Source organism: Oncorhynchus gorbuscha, linkage group LG23, assembly GCF_021184085.1.
Source record: "Oncorhynchus gorbuscha isolate QuinsamMale2020 ecotype Even-year linkage group LG23, OgorEven_v1.0, whole genome shotgun sequence".
Lineage (NCBI taxonomy): Eukaryota > Metazoa > Chordata > Actinopteri > Salmoniformes > Salmonidae > Oncorhynchus > Oncorhynchus gorbuscha.
In genome coordinates, this window is record NC_060195.1 from 10,237,289 (window position 1) to 10,246,487 (window position 9,199).

Genomic DNA, 9,199 nt, shown 5'->3' on the forward strand with positions numbered 1-9,199 from the left:
AAACTACTCGTCACGACCAATTATCCTTCTGGGTCTGGATAGTCAAACTACTAGTCATGACCATTATCCTTTTGGCTGTTGATGGTCAACCTACTAGTCATGAATGTATTCGTCCACAAGACACACTCGTTCCCAAAAGCACATTATTGCACCTTTTATTTAGTGAGAAGAAGGCCGTACTGCCTACCTAAACATCCATAGCTGCCTATTTCTTTATTCTTCAGCCACCATCAAATTACCCAGCTGGCTGAAGTCTCTCTGAGATAATGGCTCAAAATATTGATGATTATATGGAGATAATTCTATTTAACTATTTTCTACATGTTGTGTTGATAAGCCAGGTGTGTATTGCTTTAAATCTGACAGTGTATACCATTACATAGACACCAGCCACGTCAGAGGGAGAGGGTGAGAGAGATAGACTTGAGAAAGATACACATCATCTGAAAGGTTTTGGGTTAAAGACCAGTCATCTGACACCATTCCAGGCTGGTTAAACAAGTGTCTATGTGTTTGCATGAAGACTCAACCTCTCTCTGCAAAATTATGTGTGTGTGTGTGTGTGTGTGTGTGTGTGTGTGTGTGTGTGTGTGTGTGTGTGTGTGTGTGTGTGTGTGTGTGTGTGTGTGTGTGTGTGTGTGTGTGTGTGTGTGTGTGTGTGTGTGTGTGTGTGGGGCAGCAGTGGGGGCTGTTGACACAATACTTGTGACAAACAGACAGATTCACATTGTTTTGTCTTTGGTTTGCTTGAATATCCTCCAAACTCATCCAGCCATGGCATCTCATGATGACTCAACCACCGCTGAGCTCATTGTGGTACACACACTGTGTGTGTGTGTGTGTGTGTGTGTGTGTGTGTGTGTGTGTGTGTGTGTGTGTGTGTGTGTGTGTGTGTGTGTGTGTGTGTGTGTGTGTGTGTGTGTGTGTGTGTGTGTGTGTGTGTGTGTGTGTATGGACGATGTTGACCAGTGGCTTCTGGCCCTAGGCCTGCCTACCTGCCTGCTTGCCTGTCTGCCTGCGTGGACAGTGTTGTTGTGTCTAGAGCCTGGACTGGTGCTGCTCTGCCCACCTTAACCATCCTGTTCTCGCTCTCCCTCTGCCCACAGCTGATGCCTTCCCAGTATACCAGTAGAGACCTTCTGGGAAGGTCTCTCTCTCTCTCTCTCTCTCTCTCTCTCTCTCTCTCTCTCTCTCTCTCTCTCTCTCTCTCTCTCTCTCTCTCTCTCTCTCTCTCCTGCCATTCCCCTTCTCTCCCTGTCATTCCCCTTCTCTCTCCTGTCATTCCCCCTCACTCTCTCTCTCTGTCATTCCCCCTCACTCTCTCTCTCCTGCCATTCCCCTTCTCTCTCCTGTCATTCCCCTCACTCTCTCTCTCTGTCATTCCCCCTCACTCTCTCTCTCCTGTCATTCCCCTTCTCTCTCCTGTCATTCCCCCTCACTCTCTCTCTCCTGTCATTCCCCCTCACTCTCTCTCTCCTGTCATTCCCCTTCTCTCTCCTGTCATTCCCCTTCTCTCTCCTGTCATTCCCCCTCACTCTCTCTCTCCTGTCATTCCCCTTCTCTCTCCTGTCATTCCCCCTCACTCTCTCCTCCATTCCCCTTCTCTCTCCTGTCATTCCCCCTCACTCTCTCTCTCTCCTGTCATTCCCCTTCTCTCTCCTGTCATTCCCCCTCACTCTCTCTCTCTCTCTCATTCCCCTCTCTCTCTCTCTCTGTCATCTCCCCCTCACTCTCTCTCTCTCTCTCTCATTCCCCCTCTCTCTCTCTCTCTGTCATTCCCCCTGCCATTCCCCTTCTCTCTCCTGTCATTCCCCTTCTCTCTCCTGTCATTCCCCCATTCCCCACTCTCTCTCTCCTGTCATTCCCCCTCACTCTCTCTCTCCTGTCATTCCCCTTCTCTCTCCTGTCATTCCCCCTCACTCTCTCCTCCTCCATTCCCCCTCACTCTCTCTCTCCTGTCATTCCCCTTCTCTCTCCTGTCATTCCCCCTCACTCTCTCTCCTGTCATTCCCCTCACTCTCTCTCCCTGTCATTCCCCTTCTCTCTCTGTCATTCCCCCTCTCTCTCCTGTCATTCCCCCTCACTCTCTCTCTCCTGTCATTCCCCTTCTCTCTCCTGTCATTCCCCCTCACTCTCTCCTGTCATTCCCCTCTCTCTGTCATTCCCCCTCACTCTCTCTCTCCATCCTGTCATTCCCCTTCTCTCTCCTGTCATTCCCCCTCACTCTCTCTCTCTCCTGTCATTCCCCCTCACTCTCTCTCTCCTGTCATTCCCCCTCACTCTCTCTCCATCCTCATTCCCCTTCTCTCTCACTGTCATCCCCCATTCCTCTGTCTCTCTCCTGTCATTCCCCCTCACTCTCTCTCTCCTGTCCTGTCATTCCCCCTCACTCTCAATTCAATTCAATTCAATTCAAGGGCATTTATTGGCATGGGAAACGTGTTAACATTGCCAAAGCAAGTGAGGTAGACAACATACAAAGTGAATATATAAAGTGAAAAACAACAAAAATGAACAGTAAACATTACACATACAGAAGTTTCAAAACAGTAAAGACATTACAAATGTCATATTATATATATATATACATACAATGTACAAATAGTTAAAGGACACAAGATAAAATAAATAAGCATAAATATGGGTTGTATTTACTCTCTCTCTCTCTCCTGTCATTCCCCCTCACTCTCTCTCTCTTCTGTCATTCCCCCTCACTCTCTCTCTCCTGTCATTCCCCTTCTCTCTCCTGTCATTCCCCCTCACTCTCTCTCTCCTGTCATTCCCCCTCACTCTCTGTCTCCTGTCATTCCCCCTCACTCTCTCTCTCCTGTCATTCCCCTTCTCTCTCCTGTCATTCCCCCTCACTCTCTCTCTCCTGGCATTCCCCTTCTCTCTCCTGTCATTCCCCTTCTCTCTCCTGTCATTCCCCCTCACTCTCTCTCTCCTGTCATTCCCCTTCTCTCTCCTGTCATTCCCCCTCACTCTCTCTCTCCTGTCATTCCCCCTCACTCTCTCTCTCTCCTGTCATTCCCCTTCTCTCTCCTGTCATTCCCCTTCTCTCTTCTGTCATTCCCCCTCACTCTCTCTCTCTCCTGTCATTCCCCCTCACTCTCTCTCTCTTCTGTCATTCCCCTTCTCTCTCCTGTCATTCCCCCTCACTCTCTCTCTCTCCTGTCATTCCCCCTCACTCTCTCTCTCCTGTCATTCCCCCTCACTATCTCTCTCCTGTCATTCCCCTTCTCTCTCCTGTCATTCCCCCTCACTCTCTCTCTCCTGTCATTCCCCCTCACTCTCTCTCTCCTGTCATTCCCCTTCTCTCTCCTGTCATTCCCCCTCACTCTCTCTCTCTCTCCTGTCATTCCCCCTCACTCTCTCTCTCTCTCCTGTCATTCCCCCTCACTCTCTCTCCTGTCATTCCCCTTCTCTCTCCTGTCATTCCCCTTCTCTCTCCTGTCATTCCCCCTCACTCTCTCTCTCCTGTCATTCCCCTTCTCTCTCCTGTCATTCCCCCTCACTCTCTCTCTCTCCCTGTCATTCCCCTTCTCTCTCCTGTCATTCCCCCTCACTCTCTCTCTCTCCTGTCATTCCCCCTCACTCTCTCTCTCTCCTGTCATTCCCCCTCTCTCTGTCTCTCTCTCTCTCCTGTCATTCCCCTTTTCTCTCCTGCCATTCCCCCTCTCCCTCCTTTCTCCCCAACCTCTCCCCTAAATGGTTGTGGTGCTCTTCAAAAGGAGAATAATCTCCCACACACTTTCTATTTCTAGGTCAAAAATTCCCATGGTGTTCTAAAACACACACACACACACACACACACACACACACACACACACACACACACACACACACACACACACACACACACACACACACACACACACACACACACACACACACACACACACACACACACACACACACACACGCACACACACACGCACGCACGCACGCACGCACGCACGCACGCACGCACGCACGCACACACGCACGCACACGCACACGCACACAGACACACACGCACGCAGCACATACACATGCACGCAGCACACAGACTCACCAACCAATGCTGTAAACACACACACAACACACCAACCAACGCTGCAAGACAGGATGTATGGTTGAGTTTACCTGCTGTATATCAGACTGGTATAGTTGAGTTTACCTGCTCTATATCAGACAGGATGTATAGTTGAGTTTACCTGCTGTATATCAGACAGGATGTATGGTTGAGTTTACCTGCTGTATATCAGACAGGATGTATAGTTGAGTTTACCTGCTGTATTTCAGACAGGATGTATGGTTGAGTTTACCTGCTGTATATCAGACAGGATGTATAGTTGAGTTTACCTGCTGTATATCAGACAGGATGTATAGTTGAGTTTACCTGCTGTATATCAGACAGGATGTATAGTTGAGTTTACCTGCTGTATATCAGACAGGATGTATAGTTGAGTTTACCTGCTGTATATCAGACAGGATGTATGGTTGAGTTTACCTGCTGTATATCAGACAGGATGTATAGTTGAGTTTATCTGCTGTATATCAGACAGGATATATGGTTGAGTTTACCTGCTGTATATCAGACAGGATGTATGGTTGAGTTTACCTGCTGTATATCAGACTGGTATAGTTGAGTTTACCTGCTGTATATCAGACAGGATGTATGATTGAGTTTACCTGCTGTATATCAGACAGGTATAGTTGAGTTTACCTGCTGTATATCAGACAGGATGTATGGTTGAGTTTACCTGCTGTATATCAGACAGGATGTATAGTTGAGTTTACCTGCTGTATATCAGACTGGTATAGTTGAGTTTACCTGCTGTATATCAGACAGGATGTATAGTTGACCTGCTGTATATCAGACTGGTATAGTAGAGTTTACCTGCTGTATATCAGACTGGTATAGTTGAGTTTACCTGCTGTATATCAGACAGGATGTATAGTTGAGTTTACCTGCTGTATATCAGACTGGTATAGTTGAGTTTACCTGCTGTATATCAGACTGGTATAGTTGAGTTTACCTGCTGTATATCAGTCAGGATGTATGGTTGAGTTTACCTGCTGTATATCAGACTGGTATAGTTGAGTTTACCTGCTGTATATCAGACAGGATGTATGGTTGAGTTTACCTGCTGTATATCAGACAGGATGTATGGTTGAGTTTACCTGCTGTATATCAGACTGGTATAGTTGAGTTTACCTGCTGTATATCAGACTGGTATAGTTGAGTTTACCTGCTGTATATCAGTCAGGATGTATGGTTGAGTTTACCTGCTGTATATCAGACTGGTATAGTTGAGTTTACCTGCTGTATATCAGTCAGGATGTATGGTTGAGTTTACCTGCTGTATATCAGACAGGATGTATAGTTGAGTTTACCTGCTGTATATCAGTCAGGATGTATGGTTGAGTTTACCTGCTGTATATCAGACAGGATGTATAGTTGAGTTTACCTGCTGTATATCAGACAGGATGTATAGTTGAGTTTACCTGCTGTATATCAGACAGGATGTATAGTTGAGTTTACCTGCTGTATATCAGACTGGTATAGTTGAGTTTACCTGCTGTATATCAGACAGGATGTATGGTTGATCCTCCTGTAGTCCTCCCATCCATCCTTCAGGGCCGTCAGGGTTAATATGACACATGTAGGAATCAGAGCAACCTCCAGTTGAAAGGCCTCCACAGCAGGCACAAAGTTCAACAAGGCCAGCTCCACAAAGTAGACACAAAGTAGCAAATCTGTGCAACTGCTCCCAGAGGTTCCGAGGAATAAAGAACCAAAAAGAGTACTTGGTGGTCTTGATGGAGTTGCCAGGGAAGTATTGGTTAGTGGTCTTGGGGAGACCTTGGTAGGGACAGGTTGGAGACCAGGGTCCGGAGGTCCTTGTCACGTTGTCTCTGGCCCCGTAGAGAGTCCCTGAGCAGGGTTAGAGGGCTGGAATAGCAGGCCATGGTGACAGATTCTGTCTCTCTGCTATCTCTCGTCTTCAGTGGTGGCTCTGCTATCTCTCGTCTTCAGTGGTGGCTCTGCTATCTCTCGTCTTCAGTGGTGGCTCTGCTATCTCTCGTCTTCAGTGGTGGCTCTGCTATCTCTCCTCTTCAGTGGTGGCTCTGCTATCTCTCCTCTTCAGTTGTGGCTCTTCTATCTCTCATCTTCAGTGAAGGCTCTGCTATCTCTCCTCTTCAGTGATGGCTCTGCTATCTCTCCTCTTCAGTGATGGCTCTGCTATCTCTCCTCTTCAGTTGTGGCTCTTCTATCTCTCCTCTTCAGTGAAGGCTCTGCTATCTCTCCTCTTCAGTGATGGCTCTGCTATCTCTCCTGTTCAGTGGTGGCTCTGCTATCTCTCGTCTTCAGTGGTGGCTCTGCTATCTCTCGTCTTCAGTGATGGCTCTGCTATCTCTCCTCTTCAGTGGTGGCTCTGCTATCTCTCCTCTTCAGTGATGGCTCTGCTATCTCTCATCTTCAGTGGTGGCTCTGCTATCTCTCCTCTTCAGTGATGGCTCTGCTATCTCTCCTCTTCAGTGGTGGCCCTTCTATCTCTCCTCTTCAGTGGTGGCTCTGCTACCTCTCCTCTTCAGTGGTGGCTCTTCTATCTCTCCTCTTCAGTGGTGGCTCTGCTATCTCTCCTCTTCAGTGGTGGCTCTGCGACCTCTCCTCTTCAGTGGTGGCTCTTCTATCTCTCCTCTTCAGTGGTGGCTCTGCTATCTCTCGTCTTCAGTGGTGGCTCTGCTATCTCTCGTCTTCAGTGGTGGCTCTGCTATCTCTCCTCTTCAGTGGTGGCTCTGCTATCTCTCCTCTTCAGTGGTGGCTCTGCTATCTCTCCTCTTCAGTGGTGGCTCTGCTATCTCTCCTCTTCAGTGGTGGCTCTGCTATCTCTCCTCTTCAGTTGTGGCTCTTCTATCAATCCTCTTCAGTGGTGGCTCTGCTGGAACTGCATTTTAGGTCATGTTGTCCTGTTGCTGTTTCCAAACAAAATGGACGGCAGTCTTGTGTTGAAAACAGTCAGTATCCTTCTGATGTCCCTATGAAATGGCTCGTTGTGGACTCATCTGACTGTGTGTCAGAGCAAACCAGGTATCAGTGTGAGCACACTCACATATCTTTTCATCTTTCCTCTTAGGAAAGGTATGTGACTGGAGGAGCTGCATACCTGCAGACACACACACATGCACGCACGCACGCACGCACACACACACACACACACACACACACGCACGCACGCACACACACACGCACACACACACGCACACACACACACACACACACACACACACACACACACACACACACACACACACACACACACACACACACACACACACACACACACACCTGCATACCTACAGCCAGGTGCGACTGAGGGAGTGGAGAGTTGTCTGACCGAGATACAAATAGTGACTAAAGATAACAACTGTTTAGAATCAGAGTGTGTTCTACCGGACCATGTGTGTGTGTTTGCCCCAATGACCCAGTTAATATGGATTGACTATTGATCTGTTCAGCAACGCCGGATTGCAACGATTGGTAACATCATCTATTATAAAGAATCCATCTGGTTCGACTGATGAACTAAAATCCAATAGTCACGCTCTTATTTCACTCAGATTGAAATCTTAAAAACCTTAACACTATTGAGTAGAGTGATGAGTCAATGGGCACAGAGAGGCAGAGAGAACCTTATTCCCTTTCTAGTGCACTTCTCTGGACCATGAGGTGGGGTCTTATGCATCATGCTTTTGAAATAACAACAGTCTAGTTTGAAAAGCGTGAGGTATGATATACTTTTGGACATCACTCCATTAGTACTTATCCTACATAAGACATTAGGTTGGGTCTGAACCCCCCTTTACATGCTAAAGAATCACTACAGCTGCTCAAAAAGAGATTTCATTCGACAGCATTGGCTCCTCAAGGCACGCCTGAGTATAGAGTGTATTTGCAAAGTATTCAGACCCCTTGACTTTTTCCAGATTTTGTTACGTTACAGCGTTATTCAAAAATGGATTAAACTTGTGTTTTCTTTTCTTATCATTCTACACACAATACCCCATAATGACATCACAATACCCCATAATGACATCACAATACCCCATAATGACATCACAATACCCCATAATGACATCACAATACCCCATAATGACAAAGAAAAAATAGGTTTTTAGAATGTTAGCAACAACAACAACAGAAAATCACATTTACGTAACTTTGGCAACAATTACAGCCTCGAGTCTCCTTGGGTACGATACTACAAGCTTAGCACATCTGTATTTGGGGAGTTTCTCCCATTATCTTCTTCAGATCCTCTCAAACTCTGTCAGGTTGGATGGGGACCGTCGCTACACAGCTATTTTCAGGTCTCCCCGAGATATTCGATCAGGTTCAAGTCCGGGATCTGGCTGGGCCGCTCAAGGACATTGACATTCAGGCCAAAGAGTTCAAACTTGATTTCATAATTCTAGAGAATCTTGTTTCTTATGGTCTGAGTACTTTAGGTGCCTTTTGGCAAACTCCAAGCGGGCTGTCATGTGCCTTTTACTGAGGAGTGGCTTCCGTCTGGCCACTCTACCATAAAGGCCTGATTGGTGGAGTACTGCAGAGATGGTTGTCCTCCTGGAAGGTTCTCTCATCACCAAAGAGGAACTCTGGAGCTCTTTCAGATTGACCATCAGGTTCTTGGTCACCTCCCTGACCAAGGCCCTTCTCCCCTGATTGCTCAGTTTGGCCGTGCGGCTCTAGGAAGTGTCTTGTGGTTCCAAACTTCTTCCATTTAAGAATGATGGAGGCAACTGTGTTCTTGGGGACCTCCAATGCTGGTACGCTTGGTACGCTTCCCCAGATCTGTGCCTTGACACAATCCTGTTTCGGAGATCTACTGACAATTCCTTCCACCTCATGGCTTGGTTTTTGCTCTGACATGCACTGTCAACCGTGGGAACTTATATAGACAGGTGCGTGCCTTTGCAAATCATGTCCAATCAATTGAATTTACCACAGGTGCCACTCCAAACAAGTTGTAGAAACATCTCAAGGATTATAAATTGAAACAGGATGCACCTGAACTAAATGTTGAGTCTCATAACAAAAGGGTCTGAATACTTATGTAAATAAGGTATTTCTGTTAAAACAAAATGATACATACACATTTTAAAAAGAGAAGACCCATGGGGTGTAGATGGCTAGCAGGCAGGCTCCAAT